This window comes from Rana temporaria, chromosome 10 (genome assembly GCF_905171775.1).
Source record: "Rana temporaria chromosome 10, aRanTem1.1, whole genome shotgun sequence".
Classification (NCBI taxonomy): domain Eukaryota; kingdom Metazoa; phylum Chordata; class Amphibia; order Anura; family Ranidae; genus Rana; species Rana temporaria.
The window spans coordinates 100,782,572-100,794,917 of NC_053498.1; the positions used below are offsets into that span (position 1 = coordinate 100,782,572).

At 43.1% G+C, this 12,346-nt stretch overlaps 1 protein-coding gene across 1 annotated transcript in view; it reads right to left on the bottom strand.

Moving 5' to 3' along the window:
- UBE2J2 (ubiquitin conjugating enzyme E2 J2) overlaps positions 1-9,414 on the bottom strand; it is a 51,326-nt gene extending 41,912 nt beyond the window's left edge. The window contains exon 1 of the mRNA XM_040325840.1: positions 9,283-9,414. The gene's annotated coding sequence lies outside the window, so the exon portion shown is untranslated. The remainder of the gene's footprint in view (positions 1-9,282) is intronic.
- Between the last annotated feature and the right edge of the window lie 2,932 nt (positions 9,415-12,346).

Below are 12,346 nucleotides of genomic sequence, written 5' to 3' on the forward strand. Positions count from 1 at the left end.
TACTGACCAACCAAATCGTGAAAACAATACGAAAGATATTACAAAAAAAAAATATATTATATATATATGTGTGTGTAAAAACCCAATATGCAGTATGCCAACTGCACCGTGAGTTGTCCAATAACCGATATTGGAACAAAATAAAATAAATATCAATAAAAGTGAAATAATTATCAAACAACCATACAAATGTGCAATGTGCTGGCTGCACTTAAAAATAGTCCAAATGACAGGCAATCTTGCTCTTATACAATAGGTTCCAGCAAACACAAGGTTCAATGTTGGTAATGCTGTGTACAGGAAAGTGCCGCTATCTCTTCCACCCGACAAAGATGTGCCACCATCACCAATGGTTAAAATCAACACTCACCAGACCCCAGATATTATTAGGCTCCAAAGTGGTGTCTTTTCTTTGTCGGTCAGTGGGTGTTGCCTCCTTTTCCCTTTTACAAGGTGTCATCAATTCCTCAAAAACAAGGGGCTCATCATGGTGTAGTATATTAAAATATGTATTTATTTAAAAAAGGTAAAAAAATATAACACTTACAATATAAAGTGGGACCACCTCCACCACCACCACCCCAACAACACTCCCACCCCCCTTATTATGGCCAATACTCCAGGCCCTGGAGGGGAGGCCAAAGGGGTAGAGGGTAGAGGGAGAGGATACTATGGCCAAAACTATGGGCCACCCCAATGGCAGGGGGAATGGAGGGACTGGGGGGAGTCTTTCAGACCACCTATGCCGGTTTTTCAGACTGGCAGAGGGGGGTGGAATCACAACCCCCAAGAAGGAGAGGGTGCAGAGGGGGAAGCAAAAAGAAAAAGGGTGGGTTAGGTGAAGGGATCTTCAACCTAACTAACATTGAATTCTCCCAGGAGGAACTACTGGTATTAGACAAGGGCATTAAGTTTGCGCCAAGCAGGGCCTTTAACAGTTTTGAAACTTTTATAGATTTGCAAAAATTTATAAGAAAATTAAACCTAAAAAAATTCTTCGAGGGGAAAGGGGAGAATGCCCATAAGGCAAGTACCCCTGAATACGCACACAGTCAACTAAAAAACAAATCCACTTTTAATCCCAAAATCAGTTCCAACCACCATATAGAAGTATTTAAAAAGATGGTGGAAAAGGAAATAAAAAATATCAAACCAAAGAAAAACATCAAACAAGATAGAATATGGCAAGGGATAAGAAAACTAGAAAAACGTAAAAACATAGTGGTGAGGCCGGCAGATAAGGGGGGGGGGCTGGTCATCCTGACCAAACAAGATTATGCGAGTGAACTAAACAGGTTAGTTGATGACATCACCACTTATCAACTATTAAAAAAGAACCCCAATAAAGAACTAAAAAATAAACTGAGAGATTTTCTAAACAAAGGGATCGCGGATCACATTTTGAACAAAAAAGAGGGAAGATACATACTACCTAAGGCCCCCAGAATACCAGTGATCTATCAGGTACCAAAAGTACATAAAAATAAATCGAAACCTCCCGGCCGCCCAATAATAAGCGGCATAAACTCCGTTCATTCAAGACTGGGAGAGTACTTAGATGTATTCCTACAGCCATTGGCAGCGAAAGGTGAATCATTTATTAAAGATAGCAAAGACGTCATAAACGCACTGAAACAGGTACCTGTAGATAACTCCACACTATTAATAACCATAGATGTGGAGTCTCTGTATACGAATATAAAACAAGCAGATGCACTGGCAGCAGTGGCATGGGCTCTAAAAAAACACTCGGAACTCAAATTAAAACAAAGAAGGTTTATACTTGAAGGTCTGCGGATGGCCATGAAGAACAATTTCTTCTGGCACAACCATAAGTACTATAGCCAAATAAAGGGGGTTGGCATGGGGAATAAGTACGCCCCAAGTGTCGCCAACATTTTCCTGAATAAGTGGGAGAACGAGGAAATATTCGGAAAATGCTGGCCACACATACAAATATATAAAAGATTCATCGACGATATCCTAATCGTTTGGAAAGGGAATCGCGAGCAATTAAGTAATTTCATAGAGCATATCAACGCCAACCACTATGAAATTAAATTCACGGTAAACGTACAACCTGATGTGACCCAGTTCTTAGACCTGGAAATATTCAAGGTCGAAGGTGAACTGCACACGAAAACACACTTTAAAGAAACCGACCGTAACGGTTATATACCATTCGGAAGCTGCCACCATCCGCAGTGGAAGCGGGCTATACCCAAAGGCCAGTTCATCAGAATAAAACGAAATTGTAACTCTATGGCCGACTATCAGACACAGACAAACATCTTAATTGATAGGTTTGCTAACAAAGGTTATGATAGAGGAAGGTTGGAGCAAACTAGATTGGAGGTTGGATCTCTGAACCGGGATGATATGCTAAAAAAGAGAGTAATTGCACCCCCTAAAAAGAATGATGTCACCTTCATAACGGGTTTCAATGCAGACTACAGAGTGTTTGAAGACATCATTAGAAAACACTGGCCCATTATTTTGGGAGACCCACAACTCAGTACAATTTTACCAGCTAGACCAAAATTTGTGTACAGAAGAGCAAAGAGAATACGAGATTCCTTGGTTAAAAATGTACCGGACCCACCCAAAAAGATGATATCCTTCCTTGACCAGAAGGGTTTTTATAGGTGCGGAAGATGCAAACCTTGTCGCACCACAAAAGGATCAAGAAAGGTTGACCAGTTTCAATCTCACGCCAATAATGAACAATTTAAAGTGGGTAAACTGATCACGTGCAGCAGCACACACGTAACGTACGTAATAGAGTGCGAGTGTGGGCTGCAATACGTGGGCAGAACCACAAGGAAACTCTCGGTGCGAATGGGAGAACACATTAGAAATATCAAAAAAGGGTATATACATCATAGTGTGTCATTACACTTCAGAAATAAACATAACAGAGACCCCAGTAAAATGAAGTTTTATGCCATAGATAAAATTGAACAGAATTGGAGGAACATAAATTTAAGAAGGGAAGTATCGAGGAATGAAACTGAGTGGATTTTTAGATTAGACACATTAAAGCCTAAGGGAATGAATGTGGAATTAGATATAAATTGTTTTTTGGAAGATTTTTGATGTTTTAAGTATTCCGCACTTCATTCCCCCTAAGCATTCCATTAATAAGTTGATAACATCAATATTTCTAGTATGTATGCAATTAGAGCAGTTCCCCTTTAAGAAACAGCATTTAAGAAACAGCACTAGATCACTTGATGATGGATCACCTACCATCAAGTATCAGAAACCAACGAGTATGTGTATTAATTATATAGGGTTAAAATATCAGTAATGATATACACTGAGAAGGGTTTATATAGAAAAGTTAAAATATAGCAGCAGAAAAATGAAAACTGTATTTGTTTCCTGCTTTTTATGGCCTCATGGTGTTTGATTAATTTTTAGTAAATAAAACTTTTAGTAAACATAGTTTTTGACCACTTACAGTAATATAGGTGATAAAATGTTGTTTTTTGTAAAGTGTCCCTGGCAGCGTCAACCAGAGACGGTGACTGCTACACAGGGACTATTGCCAGTAGCTAAAATAACCAATATTACATCCTGTGTGGGGAATTAGCCATTACCTAAAATAGGCATAGACTAACACAGGATGCCAGTAACCAAAATGGCGGAACGGACACTTCCGGTAACGGAGGCAAGGTGGCCGCACAAGCACTTCCGGTTGCGGCGATAATACAGGGAATAACACACAGGGCGACAAGCGCCCGCACACGGGGGTGGGGGGAGGTGCACAAACGAACGGAGGTAGCAGCGCACATAGCGCCCCACACATACAGCCACCCTGGCTGCTGGGCATATTTATATTTATATTTTTATTGCTGACACCCAGTAACAACAGCCAGGACTGGCAAATAGCCAGGTATCCAGTAACCAAAATGTAGGAACAGGAACTTCCGGCACCATCAGCTAAGATGGCGGCCGGAAGACTTCCTGTTTCCTGTGAATGGCCAGGACTGGCAAACAGCCAGGTATCCAGGAACCAAAATGGTGGAACAGGAACTTCCGGCACCATCAGCTAAGATGGCGGCCGGAATACTTCCTGTTTCCTGTGAATGGCCAGGACTGGCAAACAGCCAGGTATCCAGGAACCAAAATGGTGGAACAGGAACTTCCTGCACCACCAGCTAAGATGGTGGCCGGAAGACTTCCTGTTTCCTGTGACTACCTTGCAGCATTTCAGGGAATCCACAGGGGTATAAATACAGCCTAAACAGTAGTGTCCACAGCTCTCCTGACGACGCAACTAGCGAAACGCGTAGAGGCTGTTTGGACACACACATTGAGGGTGCAGCACACCAGCGCGCACGGACCCCTTGTAGCAATACATGCGGAGCACAGCGGGGCAAGCACACCTCTTAGGACGCCACTTAAATGCTGGTCAGCGGCTTTTAACGGTTGACACTGCCAAAGACACTCAGTGCCGGTCAGAGGCACTTTATATTGTAAGTGTTATATTTTTTTACCTTTTTTAAATAAATACATATTTTAATATACTACACCATGATGAGCCCCTTGTTTTTGAGGAATTGATGACACCTTGTAAAAGGGAAAAGGAGGCAACACCCACTGACCGACAAAGAAAAGACACCACTTTGGAGCCTAATAATATCTGGGGTCTGGTGAGTGTTGATTTTAACCATTGGTGATGGTGGCACATCTTTGTCGGGTGGAAGAGATAGCGGCACTTTCCTGTACACAGCATTACCAACATTTAACCTTGTGTTTGCTGGAACCTATTGTATAAGAGCAAGATTGCCTGTCATTTGGACTATTTTTAAGTGCAGCCAGCACATTGCACATTTGTATGGTTGTTTGATAATTATTTCACTTTTATTGATATTTATTTTATTTTGTTCCAATATTGGTTATTGGACAACTCACGGTGCAGTTGGCATACTGCATATTGGGTTTTTACACACACATATATATATAATATATTTTTTTTGTAATATCTTTCGTATTGTTTTCACGATTTGGTTGGTCAGTAGCAGCAACAGCCATTTTTCTCATAGAAGCACTGTGGCATATGGATTGTATGCTGACACACTGATCTAGATATATGATTTAAGTTTGAAATCACTGTGTCACATTTGTATGACTCATATATTTCTTATATTTTTTATTGTTTGTATTCAGGTTATTCACACTTAAGATTGGGTACATTGTGGCCCTGATATTTCACTTATGTCCATATTCCCAGAGATTAAATACCTCTGGATAATTAGATCAGCGCAGTAACATTTTTCTTCTTAGAGCACTATTGACCCCCACTAAGGGCACACAGTACTGCAGCAGATCACAGTTCACATTTATTTATTTATTTTCTTTTGCGCCGGTGACACTCACAACCAATTGTTAGGTACGTGTAACATGTTTATTAATTTCATGAAAGGGAAGCATTATACCGTAATTTTTTGCAGAGTTTAGGGGTCAGTACCAGTGGTGGCTGGTGCTTAAAATTACATCACAAACTAACATTACCCCTCCTGCCACGGGAGACAAACGGCGGCGATAGCCCGCCACCGCCCCAAGCCCACCCCTTTTTGGAAGCCTATTAGAGCCTCTGGCTCTAATCACATGCTTCTAAAAAACATCCCCCCTCCCATTGGAATTCATAGTTCGGCAACCTGTATGTAGATCAGGGGGCTGGACGCATGAATGGGGGGGGGGGGGGGGAGGCAGAGTTTAGAGGTCAATAATAAGTGAGACAGATTTCCAGGGACAGTAGTAACAGAGTTTGGAGGTCAGTAGTAATAAATGGTCAACTTGGCTTTCAGACTAATGTGGTGTGGTACCCGTGGACCAAAACCACGGGACATGATAGAAGTCTACTGTAAAGTGCAGCTAACCAACATGAAAAGCAAGGGTACACTGCACCCATGGTGCAGAAAAATTGCATCAGTGTAAAAGCGCCCTCCTGGGTAAAGGGAAGACCAAAAGCCTATTTGATTGGGTACATGAAGGCTTTTGTTTTATTAAACCATGCCCCTTTAAAGAGGAAGTAAACCCTGATGGGTTTTACTTCCTCTTTTGCTATCTGAACAGCCTGCAAATGTAAGTCATAATGGGCTAGTATGCATCACATATTAGCCCATTATGTGACACTTACCTGCAAGCGAATCCAGCGATGTCCCCACTGCAGGAAGCGTCCATCTTCTGTGTCTTCTTCCTTCCTGACTGCGGACTCCGGCGCTGCGATTAGCCGGATCCGGGTGACGTCATTTCCGCGCATGCGCACGAGAGCCGCAATTCACGGCACAGGCTGGGGAAGAAACGGCATTCAGTTTCGTTTCTTCCCCGCGCATGCGCCGTTGGGATTTTTGGTGGACTACAAGTGAAATATCTCCTAAATGGTGCACATTTAGGAGATATTTCCACTACCTATAGGTAAGCCTTATTCTAGGCTTACCTATAGGTAGAAGTAGTCAGACGTGGTTTACAACCACTTTAAGTCCCTCCCACAGTAACCACAATTTGGCCTCACCCACCGTTTGCCATGACTTTGAGCTTTGGTGTGCACATCCTAACGCAATAGGCTGCGCACGCCTATAGAGCCACTGCTCTCATACACATCACTGTATCGAGATCAGGCTCAGATAAGTATAAGTTGGGGGCCTTACATAAGGATTTTTACCTTTAAAGTGGTTGTTAAGCCTTTCAAATCTTCATACCATCCTCTCTGTGTTCTAATACTGTGTGCCCCTGTGTGAGTGATTTATAAAAAAGAAAAAACCTGCTATACTTCATTTCAGAGCTCTTTTTAGCGATCACATGAGTCTTTCTTCTTTCCCCATCTGATAGATGCAGCGGGCGGGGCCAAGATTCCCCCGCTGACATGTGATCGCTTAGAAGAGCTGTGAAATGATTTATAGCAGACTTTATTTTATAAATCACGTACACAGGGGCACACAGGATTAGAACACAGAGGGGAGGGTATGAAGATGTGAAAGTTTAGTGGGCAGGCACTGTCGCAAGCTGACAGGCAGAGAGGGGGAAGAGGAGAGAGCACAGAGGAGACAGATAGCAGGCTGCAGATGACTGAGTCATGTACAGATGACTCCGGTGTCAGGGCTCAGCAGCCCTGATATATCGGAGTCAGCACACAGGGGGTAGGGTATAGCCATAGCTCCCAACTGTCCCTGATTTCGAGGGACTGTCCCTGATTTGGAGTAATGTCCCTATGTCCCTCTTTCCCCCTCAATTGTCCCTCATTTTGGTCTGATCTATATAGCTGTATATAAAATGCACTTTTTATTTTTCAAAAAGTGTTTTCCCAGTGCTAAATCTTTCATCCAATTTCTAAATTGCTGCATTAGTACATTTTAAAAGCCAATATAAAGGAATAGTAGTGGTAAAAAAAAAAGCCCTTGTAAATGTAATTAACCTTTTTTTGGGTTATTTTTTCCTTTTAACGGTGTGTGGCAGGGGGCGTGTCCCTTGACTACATACATTTGCTGGTAGGTGTCCCTCATTCCCATCTCAAAATGTTGGGAGGTATGTATAGCCAGGCAGGATCAGCCAGGTATTACAGGTTTTACAGGGGGCAAATCACACAGAACAAGCACTGTACTGTTTAAAAGGTTTTAAAGGAAAAATGTTTTAAAAAAAAATATTAAAAGCCAGCAGCTACAAATACTGCAGTTGCTGACTTTTAATAAATGGACACTTACCTGTCCAGGGTGCCCGCGCTGTCGGCAGCCGAAGCCAATCAATCGCTCGGCTCTCCACTGCCCCCGCCACCATCCTTGGTGAGGGAATCAGGAAGTGAAGCGTTGCAGCTTCACTTCCCGGGTCCTACTGCGCGTCCTCACTGGTCCCTGCTGTCTTCTGGTCTATGCCCAGAAGTGGGTGCAAATACCTGTATTATACAGGTATCTGCACCCCCTCCCCCCCAAATGTGACACCAGATGGGGGGAGGGTTCCGAAAAGCGGAGGTTCCATTTTTGTGTGGACCTCTACTTTAATGCAGAGAATGAAAGGTAAAAAAAACGTTCTGCCTTTAGAACTACGGCTGCAGGTCAGCTCTCCTGTGCAAATCGCCGTAGCTGTACGGCGGCTCATGCAGATATGATAGCGGGTGGGCGTGCGCCACCGCGGCATGCTGCGGGATGTCCGCCGGTGACCCGCGATAGCCTATTACAGAGGCAGAATGGGGAACTGCCTTTGTAAACAAGGCAATTCCCCGTTCTGACAGTGATCGGGAACAGTGATTTCTGTCATTTCCCTAGCAGCCTATCACCTACATAGTTGGAGCACGCTGAGGGAACACAGTTAACCCCTTGATTGGCCCCTAGTATTAACCCCTTCCCTGCCTGTGACATTTAAAGCACTAATTACTGTATAAATGTCAATTGTCAATGGTCCCATAAAAGTGTCAAAAGTGTCTGTCCGCAATGTCGCAGTCCCGTACTAGTAAAAAATGAATAAAAATGCCATAAATCGATACCCTATTTTGTAGACGCTATAACTTTGTGCAAACCAATCAATATAAGCCTATGCTATATGAGTTTTTTTTTTTTTAACAAAAATATTTAGAAAATATATCGGCCTAAACTGATAAAAAAAATCATTTTTTATATATATTTTTTTTTGAATATGTATTATTTTTTAAATTGTCGCTTTTTGTTTGTTTATAGCACAAAAAATAAAAAACCACAGAGGTGATCAAATACCACCAAAAGAAAACTCTATTTGTGTAAAAAAAAAGGGCGTAAATTGTATTTGTGTACAGCGTTGCATGACCGTGCAATTGTCAGTTAAAGCCACGCAGTACTGTATTGCAAAAAAAATGGCCTGGTCATTAAGGGGGCAAATCCTTCCGGGGCTGAAGTGGTTAAAGCGGAGTTCCACCCATTTAAAAGTCAGCAGCTACAAAAATTGTAGCTGCTGACTTTTAATAATCAGACACTCACCTGACCCAAGGTCTAGTCTCTTAAAGCTACACTTCAGGGATTAAAAACATTTACCTGCTGCAACTTGTTCCCCTTCCTGTTGCAAGGGTTAACTGCTCTGTTCATATTGTCTAGGCGCAGGGGTCTCCAAACTATGGCCCTCCAGTTGTTCAGGAACTACAATTCCCATCATGCCTAGTGATGTCTGTGAATGTCAGTTTTACAATGCCCCATGGGATGTGTAGTTCCGCAACAGCTGGAGGGCCGTAGTTTGAAGATCTCTGCAGGGGATGATAAACCAGCAGATATACTTGTTGTTATTATTATTATTAATATTATTATTATTGCTTACTTCCATAGGCTTCCTCCTCTTCATGCAACCTCTTCACTTTGCTGCTTGACTGGTCGCAGCTCTCTCATCGTGTACTATGCAGGACCAACATCGTACAGGAGGGTGCCGCATGCTCGTCCCCTTTATGGACATCAGGCGACGTAAGAGCTGGCTGCTTGGGGAGCGAGAAATAAGGACCGATGCTGCAGCCATCTAAGTGAGTAGGAATGTTTTTTTTCCCTGCACTTCCCTTTAAAATCACACAAGCTTTACAGTTTTGTTTGACCAGCAGATGGCAATGCAAAGATGTTTTATGTGTTTATAGAGAGCGTTTACAACTGTTTGTTTTACAAGAAGAATTTGTGGGTTGTCATTTCTGACCTCTTTTTGTAAAAATGCTATAACTACATATCATGTAGATCAGGCATGTCCAAAGTCCGGCCCGGGGGCCAAATGCCGCCCCCCTGTTGATTTAATATGGCCCCCCTGGGGATTTGGATATATATATTGTTTGTAGCCCCCGGGGGCCACAAAAGATATATACTGTATTTATTGGCGCTGCCTTGGAGGGGACAGGGAGGGGGCAGGACAAGCGCCATCAGATTACATGAAGAGAATCTCCTGTTTACTCAGCAGCGTCTCTATTGGAAGTCCCGTATCCTGGGATGCCATTGTTCTGTCTATCATAAGAGGCGGGACTTTGTATTAAAGAGGTCAAGGAGTAAACAACATTTATGGCACATGTGAGGCTGTATTTATGGCACATGTGAGGCTGCATTGGTTGCAATGTTAAGGCTGCATTCATGGAAATGGTAAGGCTGCATTCATGGCAATGGTAAGGCTGTGCGTGTTATACGACAATAAATACGGTATATCCAAATAACACGCCCAAGCTCATCCTTAGTCCTAAGCAGCGCTCTGGGATTCGTTGGGGCCACAAAAGAAATATATACAGTATAGTCAAATAACACGCCCACGCTCATCTCTTCAACACACACAGCCACAAAGGCAAGAGAATTCTTGTTGGGCCGTGTATTAGCGCTCAGACGAACACACTTTGACCAAATTTTAATGGTTCAAAGAATGTCAGGCAAAATGGTCGGCCCTCACACATGTTCACTTCATCAAATCTGGCCCTCTTTGAAAAAAGTTTGGACACCCCTGATGTAGATGTTTTGGCTATAATGCTTTCTAAATTACTGGTCAACTCCATGTGAAATGACAGTGGGCCGGATTCAGATAGAGATACGACGGCGTATCTCCTGATACGCCGTCGCATCTCTGAGTTCCGACGGTCGGATCTATGCGGCTGATTCATAGAATCAGGTTCCGCATAGATCTCCCTAAGATCCGACAGGTGTAAGTGACTTACACCGTCGGATCTTAGGCTGCAATTCCAGGCCGGCCGCTAGGTGGCGTTTCGTTTTTTACACGCGACGAATATGCAAATGAGGATTTACGCAGATTCAGAAACGAACGCCCGCCCATTGCTTTTTTTTTTATGTCTATTGTGTTCGGCATTTTTCGGTGTATAGTTACCCCTGCTATGTGAGGGGTATCCTATGTTAAGTATGGCCGTCATTCCCGTGCCGAGTTTTGAATTTTTACGTCGTTTGCGTAAGTCGATTCAGAAAAGAGCTGGACGCAAGTTATGCTCACGCCGAAACCAATGACGATCTAGCGACGTCATTTGGAGCAATGCACGCTGGGAAAATTCGCGGACGGCGCATGCGCTGTTCGATCGGCGCCTGATTTAAATTGTAGACGCCCCCTAGCCGCGGAATTTTAATTCCGCCGGGGGATTTACGATACGCCGCCGCAAGTTTTGAGGTAAGTGCTTTCTGAATTAAGCACTCGCCTCAAAAACTTGCGCCTGCGGATCGTAAATCAGATAGGTTACGCGGATCTAAAGATCCGCTAACCTTTCTCAATCCGGCCCAGTGTCTTTACAACGTATTGCCCTATAACCACAGAAACCTGTTGACATACCTCCCAACATTTTGAGATGGGAATGAGGGACACCTACTAACAAACGTATGTAGGCATAGGACACGCCCTCTGCCACACCCCCTTAAAGGAGATTTAACCCCCAACAAAAGGTTAATTAAATCCACAAGGGATTTTTTTTTACCACTACTGTTCCTTTATATTGGCTTTTAAAATGTACAAATGCAGCAATTTAGAATATGGATGAAAGGTTTAGCACTGGGAAACACTTTTTGAAAGATAAAAAGTGCATTTTATATACAACTACAGTGGAACCTCGGATTATGCGCATAATCCGTTCCAGGAGAATGCTCGTAATCCAAAGAACTCGCATATCAAAGCGAGTTTCCTCATTGAAGTCAATGGAAACTAACATAATTTGTTCCGCATTGACTTCAATGGCATGCAATACCGCATTTTATATACAACTACAGTGGAACCTCGGATTACGAGCATAATCCGTTCCAGGAGAATGCTCGTAATCCAAAGTACTCGCATATCAAAGCGAGTTTCCTCATTGAAGTCAAACTGACAGGTCACTGCTGCCCTCTCTCTTTGTGCAGGAGGTCCTGTCTCCACCCCCTCCTGTAGAGGACTGCATACAACCTGTAGTTGGTGGGCCTGCTGTGCCCCTCTCACAGTCCAGTCCTCTGCACTCTCTGCTCTCTACAACTTTAACAAGGTATTATCTGGGTTTGTGAAGGCATTTGGTGCACAAAAGGTAGAATTATACCTTTCAGACCATTGATGAATATACTGTAGGTATGTGAAAGTGTTTGTGCCTGGAATTAAGTTTTATTTAACATTCCTAAGTGTTCTGTATTCCTTAGAAAATCTCTGTGTATCACCTGAGGCCAGTAACTTTGCTTGGTATATAAGAGTTTACAACCACTTTAAGCCCGAGATTTCCCTGGCAATGCTAATTTCTGCTGGTAGATGTCTTCACTTAATGGGCAGCATTATTTAACACATTCTTCCTGAGCCCAGGTCTTCCTGGACCCGCCTCAATCTGTGACTGGACTGTGAAAGGAGAAGCAACATAGCGATGAACTGATCTCTCTGTCACCTTTTTTCCTTCTATCCGCACGTTGCTTGATAT